The sequence below is a fragment of the Anastrepha obliqua genome, chromosome 3 (assembly GCF_027943255.1).
Source record: "Anastrepha obliqua isolate idAnaObli1 chromosome 3, idAnaObli1_1.0, whole genome shotgun sequence".
Classification (NCBI taxonomy): Eukaryota; Metazoa; Arthropoda; class Insecta; order Diptera; family Tephritidae; genus Anastrepha; species Anastrepha obliqua.
Window position 1 is genome coordinate 5,079,331 of NC_072894.1, and position 22,309 is coordinate 5,101,639.

The 22,309-nt window shown below is 37.7% G+C and overlaps 1 protein-coding gene across 1 annotated transcript in view; it reads left to right on the plus strand.

The window, feature by feature from the left end:
* Nucleotides 1-22,309, plus strand: part of LOC129240499 (division abnormally delayed protein) — a 113,475-nt gene that overhangs the window by 52,630 nt on the left and 38,536 nt on the right. The gene's annotated exons all lie outside the window — the stretch shown is intronic.

The window sequence follows — 22,309 nt, forward strand, 5'->3', positions numbered from 1 at the left end:
AAAGCTCAAACACCTTCTGTAACCGAAGTAACCGAAATGTGTCAATTAAATTAAAAATGTTCAGCTATACATACGAGGATATGAAGTAGTCCCCCTAGGTATAATATACATACAATACCTGTGGCAATACTTTTGACTATTCTCGAACCACCTCTGACTAGAAAACGCTTTGGTATGGCCTGAGCTCCTCCAGTTTGTAACCTTATCTGCACGAGATTTGCAATTTTCCGTCTTTTCATAGGTATTTTATGTTTTGTGAGCTAGAAAACTAGTCACAAAGAAATCCAAAACATCTTTTAATTGCAAAAACTTCAAATTTTGTTATAATTTTTTTTTTTATAGTAGCAAATTACAAATCAAAAAACAAGGGAATTATGCCAAATAGTTGAAACTTAAATTCAAGATATGTGTGCTAACTCAAAAAAAGCAAAACAAAAATAAAACAAATCGAAAATCGAAAGTACGTTGGCCGTGAAATTTTAAGTCGCCTTACTTTTGAACGCACCTCATATATTGATATTTATTTCATCTTTCATAGCGTTACAATGCGGGTTGCGTCAAAGCTTTCTTCAAAAAGCTCCTCCAAAGCGATCTATCTTGAGCTGTTGCTTCGTAGTTACATATTCCCAACTTCTTAAGATCGTGTTCCACTGCATCTATCCAACGGTTCCAGGGTCTGCCTTTGGCTTTCACTCCCATTAACATTTCAAGGTTTTCTTCACGGTACAGTCAGCAGGCTTACGGATCACATGACCTAACCATCTCATGCGCTGCGCTTTAATAAAACGTACAGCTGTCTCGTTCTGAGTTAGATCGTTCAGTTCAGAGTTCAATCGAATACTGTAGGTACCATCATCCAGTCTTATTGGGCCAAAGATTTTTCGTTAATTTTTTCTTTCCATGCTAGCGATCTGCATGCAATCATCATGATATTTATTTCACTCTCTTCAAAGTAATCTCTATGGTAACAATGGTAACATATATTTCAACACATTTTCCAGTCCTCCTTTCAATTCTCATTTATCGCCTTAAATCACGTTCTTTCTTCTATTAACTCGGGTCGTTGGAACAAAAAAATTCAAGCGGACCCATCTCAGCAGAAAAATAGCTCTGATAGCTTTCATAAAACCACGACTTCAAGTAGCCCCAAAGAAAGAAGTATTTGATGGTTAAATCGGGGGATCTTGCTAGTCATGCCAAATCGCCAATGGGAGATTACGCGACAAGCAAACATTTCTTTCACAATATTCATTGTGGCCCGTGCTGTGCGTGCTGTGCACCGCCTTATTAAAACCACATGTTCAGCAAACCTTGCTCATCCAATTCCGACAGCAAAAAGGCGTTTTTCATAGTGCTATAGCGTCAGTAATAGTGGTCGCATTGCCTTTGTCGTCCTGCATCACACGCGTATTTTCAGTACCCCAAAAGTGAAGATATTGGCGTAATCGCTTAAGTGGAGATGGACCTCGTGGCTCTTGATGATTTTTGACACAAATTCGCCTTCTTTGTTGTTGAGATCGAGGATAGCTTGACTGTAATTCACACTCGACTGACGGTTAGCAGACGTTAACTGATGCACCGCTTACACCTAGTACGTGAACAAATGTAAGTCTTCCACTAAAATTCGCTGTAGGCTACGTCTGCTGATGCCCAATTGCGTAGCCCGTCGGCTAGTTGATGTTTCTTCGTTATCGGCGACATCGGCAAACACAGCCGCGCTATTCTCAGCCGAACGACCAGTCCGGTTACAGTCACGTCCTGCCAGGTCTCACGTACTTATAGTTCCAGTCTGTTCGAGTTGAGCAGCTAAGAGCCGGAATGTTTATTCACGCCACGCTAAAAGCACCGAATCGCTTTTTAGTTCACAAATATCAAATATAACGTCATTTGCAAAATTACAACATCTTCCAAAAGGGTGATTAATTTTGTGCCACCTTGTGCTCATACAATATTCAAACTTGTATGACTTTACAAAATCTCAAGCACAGTTCAGCTACTTTTTGAACACAGTTTAAAAACCAAATAAATTCCCATAAGAAACGTAGTGAAAAAAGAATCAAGTTTTGGATTGTTATGCAAACTTTAAGCGCAAAATTCTGGGCAATAAATCAATTCAACCAATGCCAGCAAAACGTAAAATTATGACTTCCTTTCCTGGATATGCGCGCTTTGAATAGCGCATTCGATACCCCTCGCCACAATTCCCAGCAGAGTTGGTGAACTTTTTTTTTAAATATATTCAATGTTCGCACTTGCCATACAAATTCAAATAATTATGCTAATTTTGTGCCTCTGGCCTCTTTTAGTGTTTTTTTTTTTTTGCTTTTCTGTTTGCAAAAATATTAAATCATAATATATTATGGTAATGCTAAACAAAAACAACATTGAAAATAAAACATTCGCATTTTATTTTCTACTTAAAAAAGAGTTATGAAGCGAAATGCAACGCTTTGTCCGGTTTGTGATTTGAATAAATAAAAAGTTTTTGATTTGCTTTGATGAATAGAGATGTTCGCTACAATCGCGGATATTTATAGTATTTTGGCCGAATTATCATAGCCATTAACATTTTGCTCACTACGACTTGATTGCATACATACATACATGCACACTCAATCTTATGGACGCAATAATTCCATAAATAAATAATTTTCGTTTTGCTTTCGCAATAAAGCAGTCATTAGATGTTTTAAAAACCCATTTGGAATAAGAACTGAGGGTGAAGAAGAATGTGAATATGAGTAATTGAATGAAGCCGTTGCAGAAGTTATAGAGTGAATTTCAAAAAAAAAAATATACGGGCACGTTGAATTAACGAAATGAATGAAAATAGAAAATTTTGGTAACAACTTTAAATCTATAAAAATTCATGGAGTTGACTGTAGAACGATGAGCTGTATGAGCTTTACGACGACATAGACATAGTGCAGCGAATAAAGATCCAGCGGCTTCGTTGGCTGGGTCATATCGTCCGAATGGATACAAACGCTTCGGCTTTGAAAGTATTCGATGCGGTACCAGCTGGTGGTAGCAGAGGAAGAGGAAGGCCTCCTCTGCGTTGGAAAGATCAGGTGGAGAAGGACTTGGCTTCACTTGGTGTGTCCAATTGGCGCCGGTTAGCACGAGAAAGAAACGACTGGCGCGCTTTGTTAATCTCGGCCAAAATCGCGTAAGCGGTTATCGCGCCAATTAAGAAGAAGAAGAAGAAGAACAGAGGCTTCCTAACTGTGCGATGCAACACCCTGAATGCCAATTGGCTATTAATATAAGTTCAACACTACCCATTTTGTTAAAGAGAATCTCAATCAATACGCAGGACTAGAGACTCATTCCAATGGACGTCATTTTCAACAAATGCGGTGAAGCAACGAACTTCAAACTAAATATAATTCGAAAAAACAGACTTTTTGCATTTTTATTACAGTGCATAATTCCTAGTAATAAAAATAAGGATTAAAATATTATGAAAAATATTTCCAACTATCCTATTAACATTAAATGTAGCCTGAAACCGTATATCAACCACTGTGGGAGGCGATACAGGCAGAACCCTACCTCAATAATTTCATAAAAATCCAACGATTTGCTTGTGTAGGAATAGCAGGTGTGCAGAGTCATATCAGATGGTAGTGGTCACCATATTTATACCCACGGCTCAAAGATGGACAATGGCACTGGATCAGGAGTTTACTCGGAAGAATTATCTTTAAATTGCTCATTTAGACTCCCAGACTGGTGCAGCGTATTCCAAGTTGAGATCTACCCAATAGACCAAGCAGCAAAAACGGTAAGATTAATGGATTTACCTCCAGCAAACCTTACCATTTTTGTTAATAGTCAAGCAGCGATAAAGGCATTGGCCTCAACGAGCATCAATTCAAGATGTTTTAAAGAATGCAGGAGGTCGCTGTCGGTCATCCAACAACATAACACCACGCTTTGAATGAAATAGGGGATGAGTGTGCAAGGGTAGACTCTGAGCTTGACCTTCAGCGAGTGATAAAGGACGTAAGCATTCCTCTAAACGAGTTATACACTGCGATTGACCTGAGCCGAATCACGGAACCCAATAGAAGTTGGACTCTGACTACTGTGGGGCCTCCAAAGCGCTCTAGCCAAAACTGAATATTAAAAGGATAAGGTGTCTGCTGGATTACATAGATCAACCACCAGCGTTCTCAAAGGTGATATAACGGGTCACAATGATTTCTGCCGGAGTTGTGGAGATGAAGAAGAAATTGAGTATGTACAACACATCCTCTGTGAATGGCCTGCACTTCCTGCAAATATATTGGCGATTATTTCTTCGAAGACCTGGGAAATTTCCAAAATGTCTCACTGAAGGGACTAGTTACCATCTTAAAAAGATCCAGGTGGTTTAAAAAACTTAGTTAGGGAATGAAAAACAAATACAGGTATCACAATGGACCTTAGGGCCACCGAGTGTCTTGTCTTAAACAAGCAACCTAACTTAACCTATTAACAGTACTACCGCTTATCAGAGTCTGTAACTGGTTTTTCTGCAGTTGTGGTGATCAAGTCAACTTCAAAAGTTTTTGGAAAGTATATGCGGCATCGGAAAACTTCCTCAAATATCCCAACATATATGAATTTCTGAATCTGGTAGTGAACGAGGACAAAACTTCTGTCACCACTCAAACAGGCGGCGCTCTTCCGTATCGGCACCCATGTCACTGTTGACAGTCATGATTTCGAGGTTCTCTCTTGACAACAAGTACTACTTTGAACTAATTAGGCTATTGAGTGGTAAAGTTTTCTCTCGACCATTGAAACTAACACTTTATAAGGCTCTCATCATGCACGTCCTGCCGTATCGTGCAGAAGCTTGGACGATGACAACATCCAATGAGGCGTTCCTTGGAGTGTTTGAGAGAGGGAGAGAGATTCTGTCTAAGATTTTCGGCGATGGAACAATGAGCTGTATGAGCTTTAAGAGGGTATAGACATAGTGCAGCGAATAAAGATCCAGCGGCTTCCAAACGCTCCGGCTCTGAAAGAATTCGACGTAGTTCCAGCAGAGGAAGAGAAAGGTCTCCTCTGCATTGGAAAGTGTGTTTCAAACTGTCGCCGATTAGCACGAGGAAGAAACGACTGGCGCGCTTTGTTAAACTCGGCCAAAAACGCGTAAGCATATATTGCGCCAATCAAGAAGAAGAAGAAAATTACATGTCGTGAAACATGGAAAACCCACGATATTCTTTCATTACTTACTTTTTGTTTGTTGTGTTCCCTTTACCAATTCCCGATCACTTTTCGTCAGTATCAAGCCATTGATATTAAATGCTTTCGAAATCATGCAATATTTAAAAATAGGTTTGTGTGAGAGATGCCGTGTGCCCCATTTATCTTCTTATTAAGGCATTGATATTTTTTGCATCTCTGCAAAATCTTAATACTCTGCCATAAATGGTACTTGAACTATTCAATAATAAGGAATTGGTTTATATGGGGACTTCCATGCCTGCTTTACCGATTCCCCCCACTTGTCTGAATTGTCAAGATATTATAATACTATTTTATGCTCTTATATGGAATTTCAGCATTCAGGCACGAATGGTTCCGAAAATATGTAATATTAAAAAATCAGACTGTATGTCAGGTGCCACGCCCCCTTACTTTAAATTAATTTTACTATGCCTATAACCTTCTGGAAATTGCACGTGATAAGTTGACGAAGTTTCAGTGCAATCCGATGATTGGTGTGGCAGCTTTTAAAATACAAACAAACAAACAAATATTCATTTTTATGTATTAAAGTATGTAAGATATGCCCATACGAGCATGTGTAGACACATGCATACATATTGTACTTTCCTATAAAATCTCTTTCGCGCATTAGAATGTGGCGAGGCATTCTCGGTATCCAAGCTAGAGTTGTGTTTTTAAGAAGTACATTTTTACACCCACTGCCAGCTAATATTCATAGTTTAATATGTATGTATGTATGTATGTATGAGAATATTTGCATGCCAGCTAGCATTTTCACAATTGGTATTTTTTTTTTTATGAAGTCGCGCATTGTTTCGAGGCTTTGATACAAAAAATGCTTTGTCAGCCCAAAGTTCCACGAATTCTGAGGCGTGCACACAGAAATATTAACAGTCATGCATCTGTTGTGAACTGTACGCCGCTCTTACTGTGCGCTGAAAGTTACTCCGCCTCAATCCGTTTATTATTCGTGAAAAAATTTCAATTGACTTCTTTGCATTTTAGTTTCTTAAGTTTATTCTTCAAAGAAGATAAATTCCACTATACGAGTGCTTCCAAGTCTTTAAACTCAAAAAGTGGTACAAACTTTAGACTTATCTAGAAGCTGCTACTATAAAATAAAATAAAACCCTATTTGATTGTTTTTACTTTTACTTTTTTTGGTTTTTTTTTTCTTGTTTTGTCAAAAATTGTTTATCCCCCTTTAATTTCGCACTGGCCTCTGTCGATTACTCCACATAATTGAACACTTAATCATACTGCTACTCCTCCAATTACCCATCTGTGTGCATAAATATTACGCTGCTGGCACCACACACATACATAGAAGATATAGAAGTATAGTATTTGCCTCACAGCCATCTGTTCATCTGCTGTTTGTTGTCTTTTATTGCAGGCATTGCTATTTTAGGTAACTATCTTCTATTTTGAGTGCGCTCGCATACATAAATATCTACAGGCGTGTATATATGTATATGCATGTGTGTGTGTATATACAGTGGCGGACATAAAAGTGATAACACCTGAAATAATTGATTTTTTTGTAGTTTTTCTAGTATTTCCCAAACGAAAGCTCTTTTTATATGAAAATCAGTGGAAATATAATAATAAAGGCAGATAAAAATATTTTTAATAAAACGGACATTTTTTAAATGGTATAGATTATAAATAATGGGTTTTATTACTTTAGTTGCATAGTCATGATTTATTTTATAATAACTGCATTTATTACAGAAATTATTAATTTGTCAATTGTTTTTGTTTTTTTATATAGTAAATGATGACTCAGTATTTCAATACGAGCTCCGAATGGTAGTCACGCACCAACCCATTCGACTGTGGCGACCGTATTTCAGTGATAATTTACCTCTTTTAATTTTTACGACCGCTCAAATTTTATCAGGCATCAAACAGACTACTTCACTTTGTCCAATTCAAAAAACAGTTTTGGGCTTCTGATTCTTACCTACTGCGTACCTATATCTTTGTGAAAATTTTTCACTAGCGTTCATATTACAACTGTTTCCAGGCGAAGCAGCCTTTTACCGACAAAAGGCAAAATTAATATTAGACTTTTTGCAACCCTTTTTGATTATCTAATAAATAAAAAATAAATAAAAACAAATCAACTCATATACTGCAGGCTGCTTGCGCTATTTGAGGATAACTTGAGAGTAAAACTATACTATATAGGTAAAAGCCAATTATTATTTTGAACAAAATTTAATGAAACTTCACCAATCCGGGTGCGGAAACGATTGCATGCCCGAATCGAATTCTCCTGATACATATTAACCATAATGATATTCATTTCAGCCTTTAGAGAAGAAATGGTTGCTTATTGGATGGGGGGTGTTCATGCTCAACTAAGCCCCATAAGTAGTTATCCACGGGATTCAGATCTGGCAGTTAGATGGTCATAAGTTCGTTTTTGGGTGGTCATGGAAATTTTCAGCCATCCACTCCTGCATCACCATCGCTTGTGCGAAGGATCAGAGTCCTGCTGAAAGATGTATGGGCCAATGCACTATCAATATATTTCTCTTCTGCCTGTAGAGCCTCGATATATGTAGCAGAACTCACTCGAAATCCTTGAGTAAAGAAGGGTTGTGGCATGACGTGTCCTTTGCCTTGTGCATGGCAACAGGAACCTCTGTATTTTGTTTAGAATGCATTTTAATCAGATAACTTGCTGGTCTCGTGCTTGCTCCGACATAACGTAGGATTTATACCGAAGATCTTCATAGACAACTCGTCAGATAAGACCCTCAGAAACATTAAGCACCCTCGCAAGAGTCCTCGTCAATGGTCCTCGTCACTGATTTTCGGGTAAAAACCCATTAATTATTTATAAACCTGTGATATCAGCTTAAAATTTGTATGACCTATTCATATTTTGATGTACGTGACTGAACGTAGTGGAATGGGTCGTGCTTCAATTATAATCATCATCTCAGATGATGTCATTCTTAAATAAATTAATTAATGGAATTGAAAACTGATTGATGCCTTATATGACAACACACATACAAATCTCTTTACTCCCCCTTCACCAATTTAAGGCAGCGGTTTTGTAATGTAAAATGTGCTGAGTGCGTGAATTGTCTTATTTCAAATCTACTTCAACAGAATTCTAAGGCAACACATTTCTTTAAGTCATTCATGCCATTATTTTGTTTTTGTAACAGATTGTTTTCAAGCAGCTTTTGTTCGTTTTAGTAATAGAGAAGACTCAAGCGGATTATTTGCAAAATACGTGGCAACGGTAAATTTAAAAATGCCACATAGAATTTCAGTAGAAGAATTGCTTTGAGACAAATAATTTCATAATGTCGAGGCTTGAGATACAACTGCCGGCCGAGTAAGCGCAAGCAGCGGTGGGTTAAGGGAAGTTTTTAAAAAGTTATGGCTGTCTTTATTTGAAAAGAAGTGGTTAATGTGCTGAGATATTGGAAGAAAGAATGCTTACGCTCTACTTATGCCATTCCCGGAAAAACTGTGATGTTTGCTGCACTGAGCAAACCTACAAGGCATCATTAATTTCCACTTACTGCAACTGTAAATGGAAATGAGAAAATGAGAAAAAACTCGGGCAGATATTCTGAAGTTATTTGATAAGTTCTTACCCGCATGTTCAGTTTTTCAATTCATTTCATTTAGAATATACGTTAAACAGTAGATTTCTGCATTTTTTAAAACAAAAGTTAACTCGTAAAATTTTAAACAAAAATGCAGATATTGCGGTATTTTTGGGTTCGCTCATCTATACATATAAATTATTTTCTGCCTCTTGTGCCGCATATATTACTTAAAGCGGTTTAGGCCGATCGTATCCCTCACTTTTTGATTTGCATTTTGTTGTTTTGCAACCAACGGAGGATCCTAAAATTTTCGTGGAAGAGATGCACTCCGTTGCTCATCACCTTGGAGATAACTTTGCCATTGTGAAACGCCATGTACGATTACATAAATATAAAAAATATGGTGTCTGTTGTTTTTGTAGAAAAGACTTTAGGTAATAGCATATTAACCGTCCTCAGACGGAGCATTACACCAAGCAGCTTCCAGCCGATGTAAGTGTGGGAGAGAATTCTCTCTTTCCTCATCCTGCAGCTACTAACTTATGATAATCGGCCCTGGAAATGCTTTTCGTTTCATTTTCCAATTAAAGTACTGGCTTGCGCTTCAAGGCTAAGCCAAAACACCTTTCGCCGCCCATAAATCTTACGCTTGTTAACAATAACGCCATGGCATGAGGCGCATAACTTGCAAAGCTGCAGCCACAAAGAAATGTTTGCTCAGCCAAACTACTATAAAACGGTAAAGCTAATCTTTTAATACCTCAAAAGCAACTAAAATATAAAAAAAGTAAGTAAGCACATAGTGGAATGCAACATAGAGTGAGTGCTAACCCTGTAGGGAAAATTGTACTTGTGATTAACATTTTTGTCACGATTTTGTAAACGCATAAATTTTTCAATTCCTTAGATGTCCGCTTAAGAGGAAGTATACTGTATAAACCAAAACACTCAGAATGGTGGGAAGAGTCGATTTAGCCAAATCTGTTCGTCTATCCGTTCGTCCGTCCAAGCGATAACTCGAGCAAAAAATTTTAACATTTCAATAAAACTTGGTACAAGGATGTCTGGTATTGAAAATCAGCGAATCGGCCAATAGCCACGCCTAGCGTTCAAAAAATGGAACAAATGTGAAATCTCTGAGATAGATAAAGAAAAATTACCCAAATTTGTCACAAGTGATGAACCTCAGAAATACAAAGCAAGTAAATTTAAAAAAAATGGACAACGTCACGCTATCTTTTGCGGCAAATGCCATTGAAACTCGCCCAAACCTGGCAGACGTATTGCGCCCTACCCCATTTACATTCGACCGAAAAATGATTGAGATCAGCGAAAAACAACGCCCACTTTTTGTATGTTAATACAAAATTTCCGTCCGTTCCTCTTTAATTACAAGCTATAACTATCACTGTCAACGACTTTGGTTCGTTCCAAAAATTAACAGTCAGCTCAAATTAAATTTTACTAAAAAGCGGGCTAACGTGGGTATATAAAGTTCGGTCCGGACAGAAGTTAGCTCACTCTTACTTTTTTCCAGTTATCCGCGGTCGACTCTGATTTGGTACTCAGTTCGACACCAATCGATTTTCCTGCAGAACTCTTTTGCGTCAACAGCAGCACACACACGTGCGCATATATGTTCGGCCCGCACTAGCAAAAACTAAATCCATTTGAAAATGTCAACAATATTTACTAAAATATTTGCTTTACTGAAAGATTACAACAAATACTTGGCTATAAAAGAGTCGCAAACGGCATACAAACTTTCGCTGGAGAACACTCTGTAAACTGGATGCTGGAGCATAAAAATGAAAGCCCACAAATAAATGCAAACTCAAATGGCAGCAGCAAAAGGTAGCCGGAACACCTCGTATGGCATCAACTCAGGCGGCAATCGAGTTGGCTGGAAAGGCTACGCGCACAGCATCTGTACGCGTATAGAGCCTGGGTGGGACAATAGTTTTAGAATAATTTGTATTTTATTGCAATTGTTACACATTCACCCATCACACCATTAAATAATTGGTGTGCATGGATGGATGTATGTATGTTTGTGTTTGTGGCAGTAAGTCCAGCAATGGCGCATAAAAAAGTTTATTTCGAGTACGAAACTGAGAAAAACAAAAACTGGTTGTATGGCGAGACTTGAGTTGAAGTTGCATGTGTAAGTATGTATTTATATGTGTGTGTATGTATGTATGCATGCGTGCACACGCATATGTAAGAGTTGCGTACTAGCACAGCCTCTCCCACGCCTCCTCTTACGCTCTATGTGCAACTTTCCACGCATAAAATATGCAACGAAATGGTACAGTCAAAGATGAGAATACAATGCTGCCACACGCCCATTTTAGTACTCAAATGCATACATAATACATACATACGAGTATGTAAGTACCTAAGTAGTAAAAAGCCTTGCATTTGCTTTAAAGCTTTTTCTTTGTGTCTCCATACAAAGTGAAACTTTTTTATAAACTCCGCGTGAGGCTTCCATAGGGGCATTCAACAACTCTTTCGTGCACTCACTTTAAACCGAAAAGCCGAAAGAGGAACAGAAAAAGAAGGAAAAACAAAACAATAGTAAAGGCGTGGAAAACTTTTGCAAATGTTGCCTTCCGCTTAAGCCGCGAAACGTGTTGGAAAGCTAAAACTTCTGCTTTAAGCGCCTCCATCGCTCACTCACACTCGACTGCCATTCATATTTCGCGCACTTTATGTGCAATTCTCTGAGTACAAGAATAATAATAATCATTACAAAGTGTGCGTACAGCAGCAGTGAGGCAAAAAACAAAACGAAGTCAGAAACGCAAAACGAGAATTATGCAAAACCGGAAACACTTTGTACCAAAAGGCTCCGCTACTGTTGAGTAACGTAATCCAATGCTTGCTAGCAAATATAGGCGACCCTTTGTAATCTTCAAAAAAAAAAATTATAATACAAGTATACCAATAAGCGGGAAAAATAATAAGGCAACTTTGGATGCTAACACATAAGCAAAACACTTACACACATACATACATTTACAGTTATACCTACACTTACATACTAATGTACATTTGAATAATTTAAGAATTTGCGAACTACACACCCACTTACACATTCTGCTCATGTATTTAACTTTGTAACGCTCGTACTTTATGTGGCTGCCTTGGCGCGCCAGGCGTGTGTCTGTAAAGAAAGTCCCGTAATGATTTTTGCTGCAACGTGAAATATGCAAAAATATTAGCATTAAGTGTATGAAATGTGCAATTTCCTGCTTGAATTTAGTATACATTTCTCGACTTGCTACTGTTTAGATGCGTGTGTGTATGTTGTATGTAGTTGTATAGTTGTGTGCATCCCTCAATATTGTTGGTACTTTATTCCACATGGCATTACGTATACGCCGTGAAGACCCATTTATTTACTACTTGTAATACTTATTTGCATCTGAAATTGCAGTACTTTGAAATCTTCACTGCATTGGATTAGTGTGCATTTGAGATTTTTTACTGAAAAGCTCGTATAATGATGTGCAATTTCAGAAAAGTTTTTAGTTTTTTTTATACCAAGGGAACATATATTATTATATAATCATATCCTGAATGTGTGTGCGCCCGACCGATTACTAGCAAGATGTGAGATTTTTTCAGCCACAAAATTAATTATATTTCTGACTGGAATATGATTTTTAAGTTTTGTAATAACTTTCGCGTCAATAGGGGTTTTCGTTGTTTTTATTGTTCTTGTTATATAAGCATTTTTCAAAGGTTAAGGCTGTTGCATATTACCATTGAAGTCAACGAAAGATATGCTATAAAATTTGTGTGTGAGAGAGAGTGAAAGGGAGTGTTCGATAAGTTGCATGGTGAGATTTTTAGTGGTGTGCTCTTTAACATACCGTTATTCTTATTTCACTGAATCAGCTCAGGCCATCAGCTGACGTCACTTGGAATGTGTTTACAAAAAAAACTAAGATTGTGTTGGTAATACATGAAAAAAATCAACCAATGCCACTTCGTTGCCGTCTCAACAACGACTGATTGGACGAGTGTGTGAATACATGTTAAATAATCGTGCAGAATTCAGTGGCCGAATCTCTCAAGTGACGTGGCAAACGAAGCTCCCCTCACAATATTCCTGGTCGCCATAGTTAAAAAGCAAACCTTGTAAAATACAGGGTTTGATTGAAAAGTAATGAGCCTTCCCGCGCGGAGCGTCTGCCAAGCGATCAACCGAATCGGCTAGTGTGGAGAAATGATCGTTGGACCTTCCCCTTCTACTAGAAACCGGTCCCAGTTCGCTGGCAACAGCGGTGCAGTCAACATCGCTCCGCGCGTGAAAGCTGTTTTAAAAATGTGTTAGGATTTTGCAGTGGCGAAAATGCAGCGATCATTGGAACAACGTTACTCGATCAAATTTTGCGTAAAACTAAACAAAACGAGTACCGAAACCACTGGGCTACTCAAGGAGGCTTACGGGGACCAATCTCTGTCTAGTGCCCAGGTAAAATGGTAGCACAAGTCGTTCAAGAAAGGCCGGGAGGATGTCGACGTCGAAGACCTCGTCAAGAATTGGACCCTTCATCACGACAATGCGCCGGCGCACACCGCCTTCCTCTGCACCTCTGCATTGGCCAAGATGGGGGTTCCTGTGCTTCCCCACCCTCCCTACAGCCCAGACCTGTCCCCTCCGGACTTCTTCTTGTTCGCGCGCCTGAAAAAAAGCTGAAGGGGAGGCGTTTCGAGGCGATCCAAAAAACTGTGACAGCCGAATTGAACGCGATTCCGGCGGATGAGTTTAAAAAACGTTTCCTGTAGTGGAAGGGCCGCTACCAGCGGTATATTAACGCTCAAGGATCCTATTTTGAAGAATATTAGTTGTATAAGCCAAAAGGTTTAATAAAACTGCTTAAAAAAATAAGGCTCATTACTTTTCAATCAAACCCTGTATTTGTTCCATCATGTTTCATGTCTCTAGTTTTAAACCCGAACATGCACCAACCTATTCGGCAACGACATTGATGGCTTGTGCTCCAAGGTAAACGACTACCTCGCCTGCCTTTGTCGCTTCTTCTCTGAAAGGAACTTACAACTTTCCCCCACTAAATCCGCGGCAACCCTTTTCACCACCTGGACAAAGGAGGTCAAGCTGCAACTTAAGGTGAAAGTCGATGACACACCAATTCCGACGGTAAACAACCCCAGAATATTGGGACTTTCCTTTAGCAGCTTGCTCTTTTTCTCAGCGCACACAACTAAAGTACAGAACCGCAACAAGGTCCTCAAGTCGTTTGCCGGCAGCACTTGGGGCAAATACAAAGAAATGTTGCTGTCGACTTTCAAGACCATAAGCCGACCGGTTCTAAACAATGCTGCGCCTGTCTAGTCACCTGGAACCAGTTATACGCAGTGGACGAAGCTACAGACATGCCAAAACACTGCCATAAGGAACGCGACAGGATGTCTTATGATGTCCCCGATACAACACCTACACGACCAGACCAATATGCTACCTGTGAAGGAACATAACAAACTGCTCAGCAAGCAGTTCTTGCTAGAGTGTTACCGCTGGTCTTAACCATGCAGACACCTGCTTTAGCCTGAGCCACCTCCCAGGTATATCAGGAGGCCCTTCCTCAATTACGCGGACGAGATCCAGGCCAAAACAGACCGACAGCTGCTGGATCAGACAGTATACAGACAAACCATCAACGACATTCATCGGGGGACCCTTACCACCTTCTTAAACTCCGGACCCCCGAATGTCGTTATCGGAGTCCAACCACCACCCATTGCAGACAAATAGCTTCAGCTTCCCCGAGAGTCTCGCGTAACCTTGGCACAACTACGTTCGGGATACTGTAGCAGGTTTCAGTCCGATATGTCCGGCATTTGAAGACACCCCGCACGACACTAACCACCTCTTCGCATGCCCCAGCAAACCCACTCATCTAACACCCCTCTGCCTCTGGACCCAACCTGTCGAAAGAGCTAGTTTCCTGGGCCTACCGTTAGATGAGCTAGACGAAGACGACCGGTGGATAACACTACACTGACAGGGCAAAGTTACTGCTACAACAACAACAACAGCTAATACGGTCGCAATAACAATTCCTCGTTTAGAAATGCATACTCTAAAAAGTTCAAATATAACCTCCATGTGTTCACATTGATATGTATGTATGGGTGCGTATTCTCTCATTTGCATTCATTTCCAAATATCTACTGGCTTTAGTCGAGTGGAAATTGGCTATTCAAAATATAATAATCCACAAGTGTAAGTTCTCTTTCCACTATTTAATTATATCTGATTGCCGGGCCCCATCTTGACTTAATCCTATTTAAGCAAACTTGCGAAATATGCAAATGTCGATTAGAACATTTGGTGCGGCAATTCTGGGCCCATAGCAGATACACAGCTATGAGGGTATTTGTGTTCATGTTGTTTTTGCTGGCACTTCACAAGTGTTTGGCTTATTAAATTTTTAATGACGACGCTGTATGTCCCTATGTACTTGGAAACACTTGAAATTAGAGTGAAAGAGTGTGTGCCACTTCTTACACATACATTTGTACATTTAAATGCATGTGATATTAACGGTGCTTGCCCTAAGCGCTATTCGTGTGTACCCCTTCGATTTCCTTTCATTTACACCTAACTGCAAAATTATAAAAACATCACTCTTGGTTTTACAATATATGTAGTTCTTACAACAACAAAAACCATATAAGACAAACTTTCACACTTTACAAAATTATTAAAGAAAATCAAAATTTAATAAAAAAATTAATTTTTTTAGTTAGAACTTTTGGAATTTTTTTGATATGCAGTTTTATAGTCCATTGAATTTGAACGTAACAAAGTAGAAGTTTCAAGTGATTACAAAATATCGTTGGTCTTTAATATTTTTTTCTCTTATTCCATACAAAGTACTGGCTGGAATATTTTTACATGGAAGCAAATATTCAACTCCGTCAACAAAACAAATTATCAAAAATCAATGAAAATTTTTAACGCTTCAAAAAATCGCTTTATTGTACTAAAATTTAATGAAATATGTGTAAAAATGCATGCCCAAATTTTAACGAAAATTTGTTGGATTATTTAAACATTTGTTGGAGTATTTAAAAGTTTGTAATTTAAATGAAAATTTGCTAGATTTTTTCAAATTTTTTCCGAGCTTTCAAACATTTATGTACAGTGTACTCTCTCTTAAGCGGTCACCTAAGGGACGGAAAAATTTGTCTGCTTATAAGAAAAGTGTAAAAAATTTGATAATATATTCCGGGAGGCTTGTCCGCTCAAGGGAAAGACATTTAAAGAAAGTCTTAAGAATTTGTGGATTACTGAAAAATGTATCCACTTAAAAGAGTATGCCCTGTATATGGTTTTGATTGTGGAATTAACAGTTTTTCATAAAGAACTACATTACTAAACTTAAAAAAGGAGTTGTCAAAACTTTCCAGTTTATTACACTCATATTTTTTTTAAATAATTGTACATAAAATCCTGGTATACAAATTTTCACTGTCAGGGGCTTCACATTACTATGTAACATAAAACAGCCAAGTTTTCATAAATGGCTTGAAATTTGTAATTTGTACTCGACTTCTTATGAAATTTAAAATAAATATATTTTATATGTATGTATATGTTTGGCGAGCTACTCCTCTAATTTGTGATGCGCGTTTTGATGTTGTCGTATAAATAGAGAGGCAGTTCTATGCTACTTCAGGACTGAAAAAGTTTTTTCGGAGAAGTTTTTCCAAGGCAGAGATATGGTCAAAAGGATGTCATTACAATTTTATATAACCTCACATCGATAGATGATTCCAGTGAGAAGCTTTACCACAACAGCATTGCGGTATAGATTAATTATGGCCGGATAAGATGCCATTGTTGTGATGGAATACCATAACTAGCGATGGGATATGAAATTGCAAGATACTTGAGACTTAATGTTATTCTTCAAATTAATGTTACCGTTAATAAAGCCAGAGATGATTTTTACGACATTATTACGACTGATACTGGATAAGGTGGGATAGTCTTATTAAGTTTACGCAGGTAGACTAGGATATATTTAAAAACAGTTTTTACTTTACTCCAGCAGAAATTTTAGATGGGATTCTCTGCATTATCTGTCCGTAATCTTTTAAAACCTACTCAATCATGCCTTGTAGAGAAATTCTGGAGATAATATAGGCGAACTGTACGGAAGACTTATTTCTAGCCCGATTCTTCCAACCTTAATGAACTCTCTCGAGCATTTGTCTCTATAGGACTGTATTTTTTAAACAAAATGAAGTAAGTTACAAACTAAATTAACTATTTTGATTCTTGTAACAAAATCCTAACTCTCATTCGAGCACTTTGAATTATCGAACGCGCTTTTCTCGATGGTCGTTCATGTCCGGTCCGTTTTTTATGAAACTACTGCATGGGGCATGTTGCATGTTTCATACCATTTGTTTGATAAAATATTATTAAAATAAAAAATGTGGAAAAAAATCTCTTCGAATATGTTTAGTTAAAGCTTAGAAGATACCTTATGAATTTTTTCCAATTTTCTGTTGGTGCCGTATAGTAAAAATAAACGCCGACCCATCGACATGGGATTAGGGGTGAGAAAATTGTACTATTTTCTTTCTATAAACGATTCACAATTGCATTCCTCTAACTTTTTTACTCAGCTGACAAATTATTTCTTTAGCTAAACAAGTTTAGATATCACCACTTAAAATTTCCTTCTTAAATCAGAGTTTGCGAATCCGGCCAACGTGTCGGATGCGCGGTAGTAGTGTCCGAAGCCGGTATTAGTCCAGATTGTTGAAGTTTTGCTTACGAATGGTTAAAATTTTGAAATTTTAGGCGAAAGTGCAAATACATAGTTTATAGAAACTTTTATGTATAAAACGACTTCAAATACGATTTCTGCCCTCAGACTTTCTATCAATGAGTGAAATCAATAAAATATTTCTTAGATAGAAAGGCTGGGCAGAAATCGTATTTGAAGTCGTTTTATACGTAATCGTTATAACATAATATGAGTAAAAATATGTGCTATTACATATATGAGGATGCAGCTAATTTTATTTAAAAAGATACGTAATCTCTCTCTCTAATATCTTTCTTTATTTTAGTAAGCAGCCAGATTTTATTTTTTTGATCTTTTTTTTTGCTTGCTTTTATAAAATAAATGAGCATAGATAAATACATATATATTTGAAACTTATGTGAAAATGTCTCCATAATTTGCTTACTGGTATATTCACATACCCACATGCATACATACAAACATCCATACTTTATATACCACAGCCTAATGAGTGACAACATTCCAAATGGATTTTGCCATTAATTACTGCAACACAAACAAAAGACAAAAACATAGATTCCAATTATGATTATTTTCCCATATTCATGCGTATCTATGCAAATCTATTTACAATATTATGTTATTATAGATTGGGGAATTTCAAATATGATAATATCACGTTTGTTGTTTTTGCATCAGAATCACTTGCATCTATGTGAATGTATGTAGTGTAAAAACAAACCCAATTATTCACACACACACACTCTAAGGAATATACATACATATGTTTATCTGATTATACCCTGCAGGAAAAAGTATTAGTTGTGAACAAGAATGCTACCAGTTCCTCTCGCAGCTCAACCAGTTTGCATTCCTTTTTTTTGCTATGTTACTAGGTGGTAATTTTATCACGGCGTTGTCATGCGAAATGCCCAATTGTGCGGTGATGCATCAGTAAAATATCAGTTGAAATATTAGAAAAATCAAGAAAACATTTTTAGTCTAACGTGTTTTTATACCAGTTGAAATACAAAAACAAAACATCCATTCCATTTCATTTCAACACTTTAAAATATTCTACATATTTCGTATTAAAAGGGTCTACAGAATTTGTGTTTTCTTAAAATTAAATTAAGCTTAAGAAATCTAGAAATCCAGTTTGGCTTTGCTCTGCAGGGTAATTATTTCGCACCAAATGTTTTTATTTTGACAGCTGTGTTTTCCTATGGTGTACTTTAATTTAAATCCGCGCATATGGCGTGGGCATGAAAATCGTCACACCTCTTTAATGCGACTGGCCTTCGTTTTTATGATGAATCAGTGAATTTTAGTTTTGTCGTTTATTTTTAAATTGCTTTTTAGACATCCATCTCTGGCAGTTCTGAACCAGTTGGCGTTATCAATCATATTACATTTTTTTAAGAATAAAGTTCATGCTAACAAACTGAATACTATAAAAAGCCGAAATGGCAGCGATACCTCTCGATAGAAAATATTAAAAAAGTGCTCGTGGCCACTTAATTCAGATAGTTTTTTAAAAATGGGTGAGATAAATTAGAAAAGCGTAAACGGATAGTGAAAAAACATAACTTATCCAAATCTATTGAGTTTTGCGAAAAATATTCAATACTTTCATTGACTAGATTAACATCTCACAGCCATATGCGGGGTGTGTGTATGTATGTTATGGCACACAAGTTTTTTTGAGAGCGTACGTGCGTATCTTTAATTCTTCCGCATACATAAAATCAATTGTTTTGTCTAGTTTTCTGTAATTTAGGTCGCTTTTGCGCACAATTAGTCTTGACTAGTGATATGCATCGCTAGAAGTTTCTTACTTAAATTGTATTCCATTAAGATGGAGCGACAGTATATGGCACTTTTTTTATACTTTCATTAAAAGTGCATACTTACATGAATGACATGAAAAGCTTTACGCTGTTGCTTTTAGAGAAATCAAAAGCAAATTTGAATCTAAAAACTGTAATTCTTCGAAAATGTTATGCGTATTAGAAATTACACGTATGAGAAATAATATGAAACATCGAAGCTTTCTGAAAACACAAACACTTTTCTTTGAATGCAGCTCTAAGCAGCTCCAAATTTAAATTTGATATTATTTCTTCGCATTCATAATCAACGTTCATATGATGACCGTCAAATATTTATGCGTTTGAAAATTTGAAAATTTTGATTGAAATTTGAGAGTAGTTATCATCAGAGTACAGTTCGAATGATGATAGAACAGTTCGAGTGAGCAGAATGAATGGTTAATTATGTAAAAGAATCGATTATTCTTAATTGAAATTCGTTTAATTCTGCATATTTCGTTACAAGAAAATCTCTTTAAATGCAGGTCTGCCAAAAGTTAGTTGAAAAAAGTCCACTCCATCCTGATATACATACAGACCTGCATTTAAAGAGATTTTCTTGTAACGACATATTTGTATAGCTTAGTTTAAGTAATGGAAATCCTTAAAGGAACTACACCAGATACTGAGCATTTTTTGATTTCAATAATTTTCCGCCTGGAATTCTGCTCATGTTTTACCTCTGAACATTGCAAGCTTTTTAAATATAAACATTTTGAAAACTTTTCAAAAGCAGAAGAAAAAAGGATACGACAAAAAAAGAAGAACGGAAAAAATGATTAAAAAGTAGAACAAAAATTAAATAAGACAACAAAAAAATAAATAAAAATAAAAATAAAAAGAAAAAAGAGGATCCAGCTTAGGAGGAGACGAGGAAGTGATTCCAACCAAGGTTAGGTTAGGTACATTTGGCTGATCTGAATAGAGCTCACATAGACCACAAGGATCCGTAGTATTACCAGTATTGTTGGGGTCGTGTTGAAAACCGTCTTCTGATACATGTGTTGTCGAGTTTTAATAAAAAGCTTAAACTTATGTCAGCAACACCCTTAAAAAATGAAAAGTATCCTAGGCAGTTTTAACGAGTTAGCTTGAAGCAGAACAGTGGCAAAAGAGGTGTTCTAACGTCCCCCTTTCTTCTTCGCATAAGTTACACCCATTGTTGTTGTTGTTTTAACAGTAATAGAGGCCCCATCATTGTAGGGTATATCACCGGTCGTCTTCGTCTAGCTCATCTAAAGGTAGGCCCAGGAAACATGCTGTTTCGACGGGTTTGGTCCAAAGGGAGAGGGGTGTTCCATGAGTAGGTTTTAAAGGACATGTGAAAAGGTGGTTAGTGTCGTGCCAGTGTTACACGTGTCTCACGGGGAAGTTGGAGCTCTTCATCTGCTATAGGTGGTGGTTGGACTCCGATTACGGCATTCACCGGACGGGAGCTGAAGAAGGTGGTCACGGTCTCCGGTGAATGTCGTTTATTGACTGTCTAAACACTGTTAAGTTACACCCGTCGTTGGACCACTCCAATTTTAGCTGCGGGGTATAGAGTGAGACATTCCTTCCTTGAGAGTGATAAAATAAAATTGGTAGTTTTCGTGTTGCAAGTTCTTAGCATTATTTTGGCAATCTTTCGGGAGGTCGAGGCTTCGCATATAGACTGTACTCCCGTCTTCAAAACTGGGAGTGAGTGAACTATGTTCGACGTACCCATCCTAACCAAGCGGGTGCCTGCCTTAGCAAGCTCGTCAACTCGCTCATTTCCTTCTCTTCCCTTGTGTCCTGGTACCCAGTAAATTGTGATCTGTCTATTCTCACAGAGCACGTCCATTTTGGATCTACACTGTTGCACGCATTCTGAGCTATTCATTACAGCCATTATTGATTTAATAGCAGCTTGACTATCGATGAAGATGTTTGTGTCGTATGTCGAGAGGAATTAATTCCAATGCTAATTCAGCTGCTTCGGTTACAGCATAGATGCCAGCTTGAAATATGCTGCAGTGCTTACTCCTTCCGTCATTTGGATACATCTCTCAAGAAATTGTATGCGTGGTGATCGGATTCTAACCCCTTCTGCCAGCCATTCTGTTCTATGTTAGTACAGAACCAGGCCTGGCTTTTTATGAAATTCGTTAAAAAGTCAGATCAGAACTCATTTAGGCATTATCTAACTTGATTTCTAGACTAAAAGAATATACAAATCCTATTCAGAGGGAAGCCCTCACATTTCGCTTACCTGAAATGATTTCTTATATTTAAATTAATGCTGCGACTAATTTCAAAACGATTGCCAATTAAAAGCCATAATTACATGAGCAGTCGAAAATACAAAGGAAATAAGCGAGAAATAGGGGGTTAGCATATTTTAATATTGAAAACACTACACCACGCACATACACACATGCACTCCTAAAGAGCAGCATCAATGGCATTCATTCTTTTGACGACTGGCGAAAATTCAATTAATTTCACTATTCTAAATGTACGCTCAACTTGATTTGCATCCATAAAATCCATGCCAACTCACTTAAATGGAATATAGAATAGAAGCAGCGCAGCGGTAAGATGCTCCTCAGCCGCTTGTTGGTGCGCTCGGGGTACTGCGTACTTGCCTGCAGCCGCGGACAATGCCACACAGCTGCCTATTGCACAACGTCTTGTGCCACAATGGCATTTCCACGATTTTGTGCACTCAAAGAGTCAACGCCGACTACTTAACTTGGCTAACAATATGCAATGAGTAGCAACTGGACTTGCACCATGGAAAGACGGATAGAAGGATAACAGGTTGGGAGCAGCAGTCAGAGCGGCATTAGTATACGTAAGACGT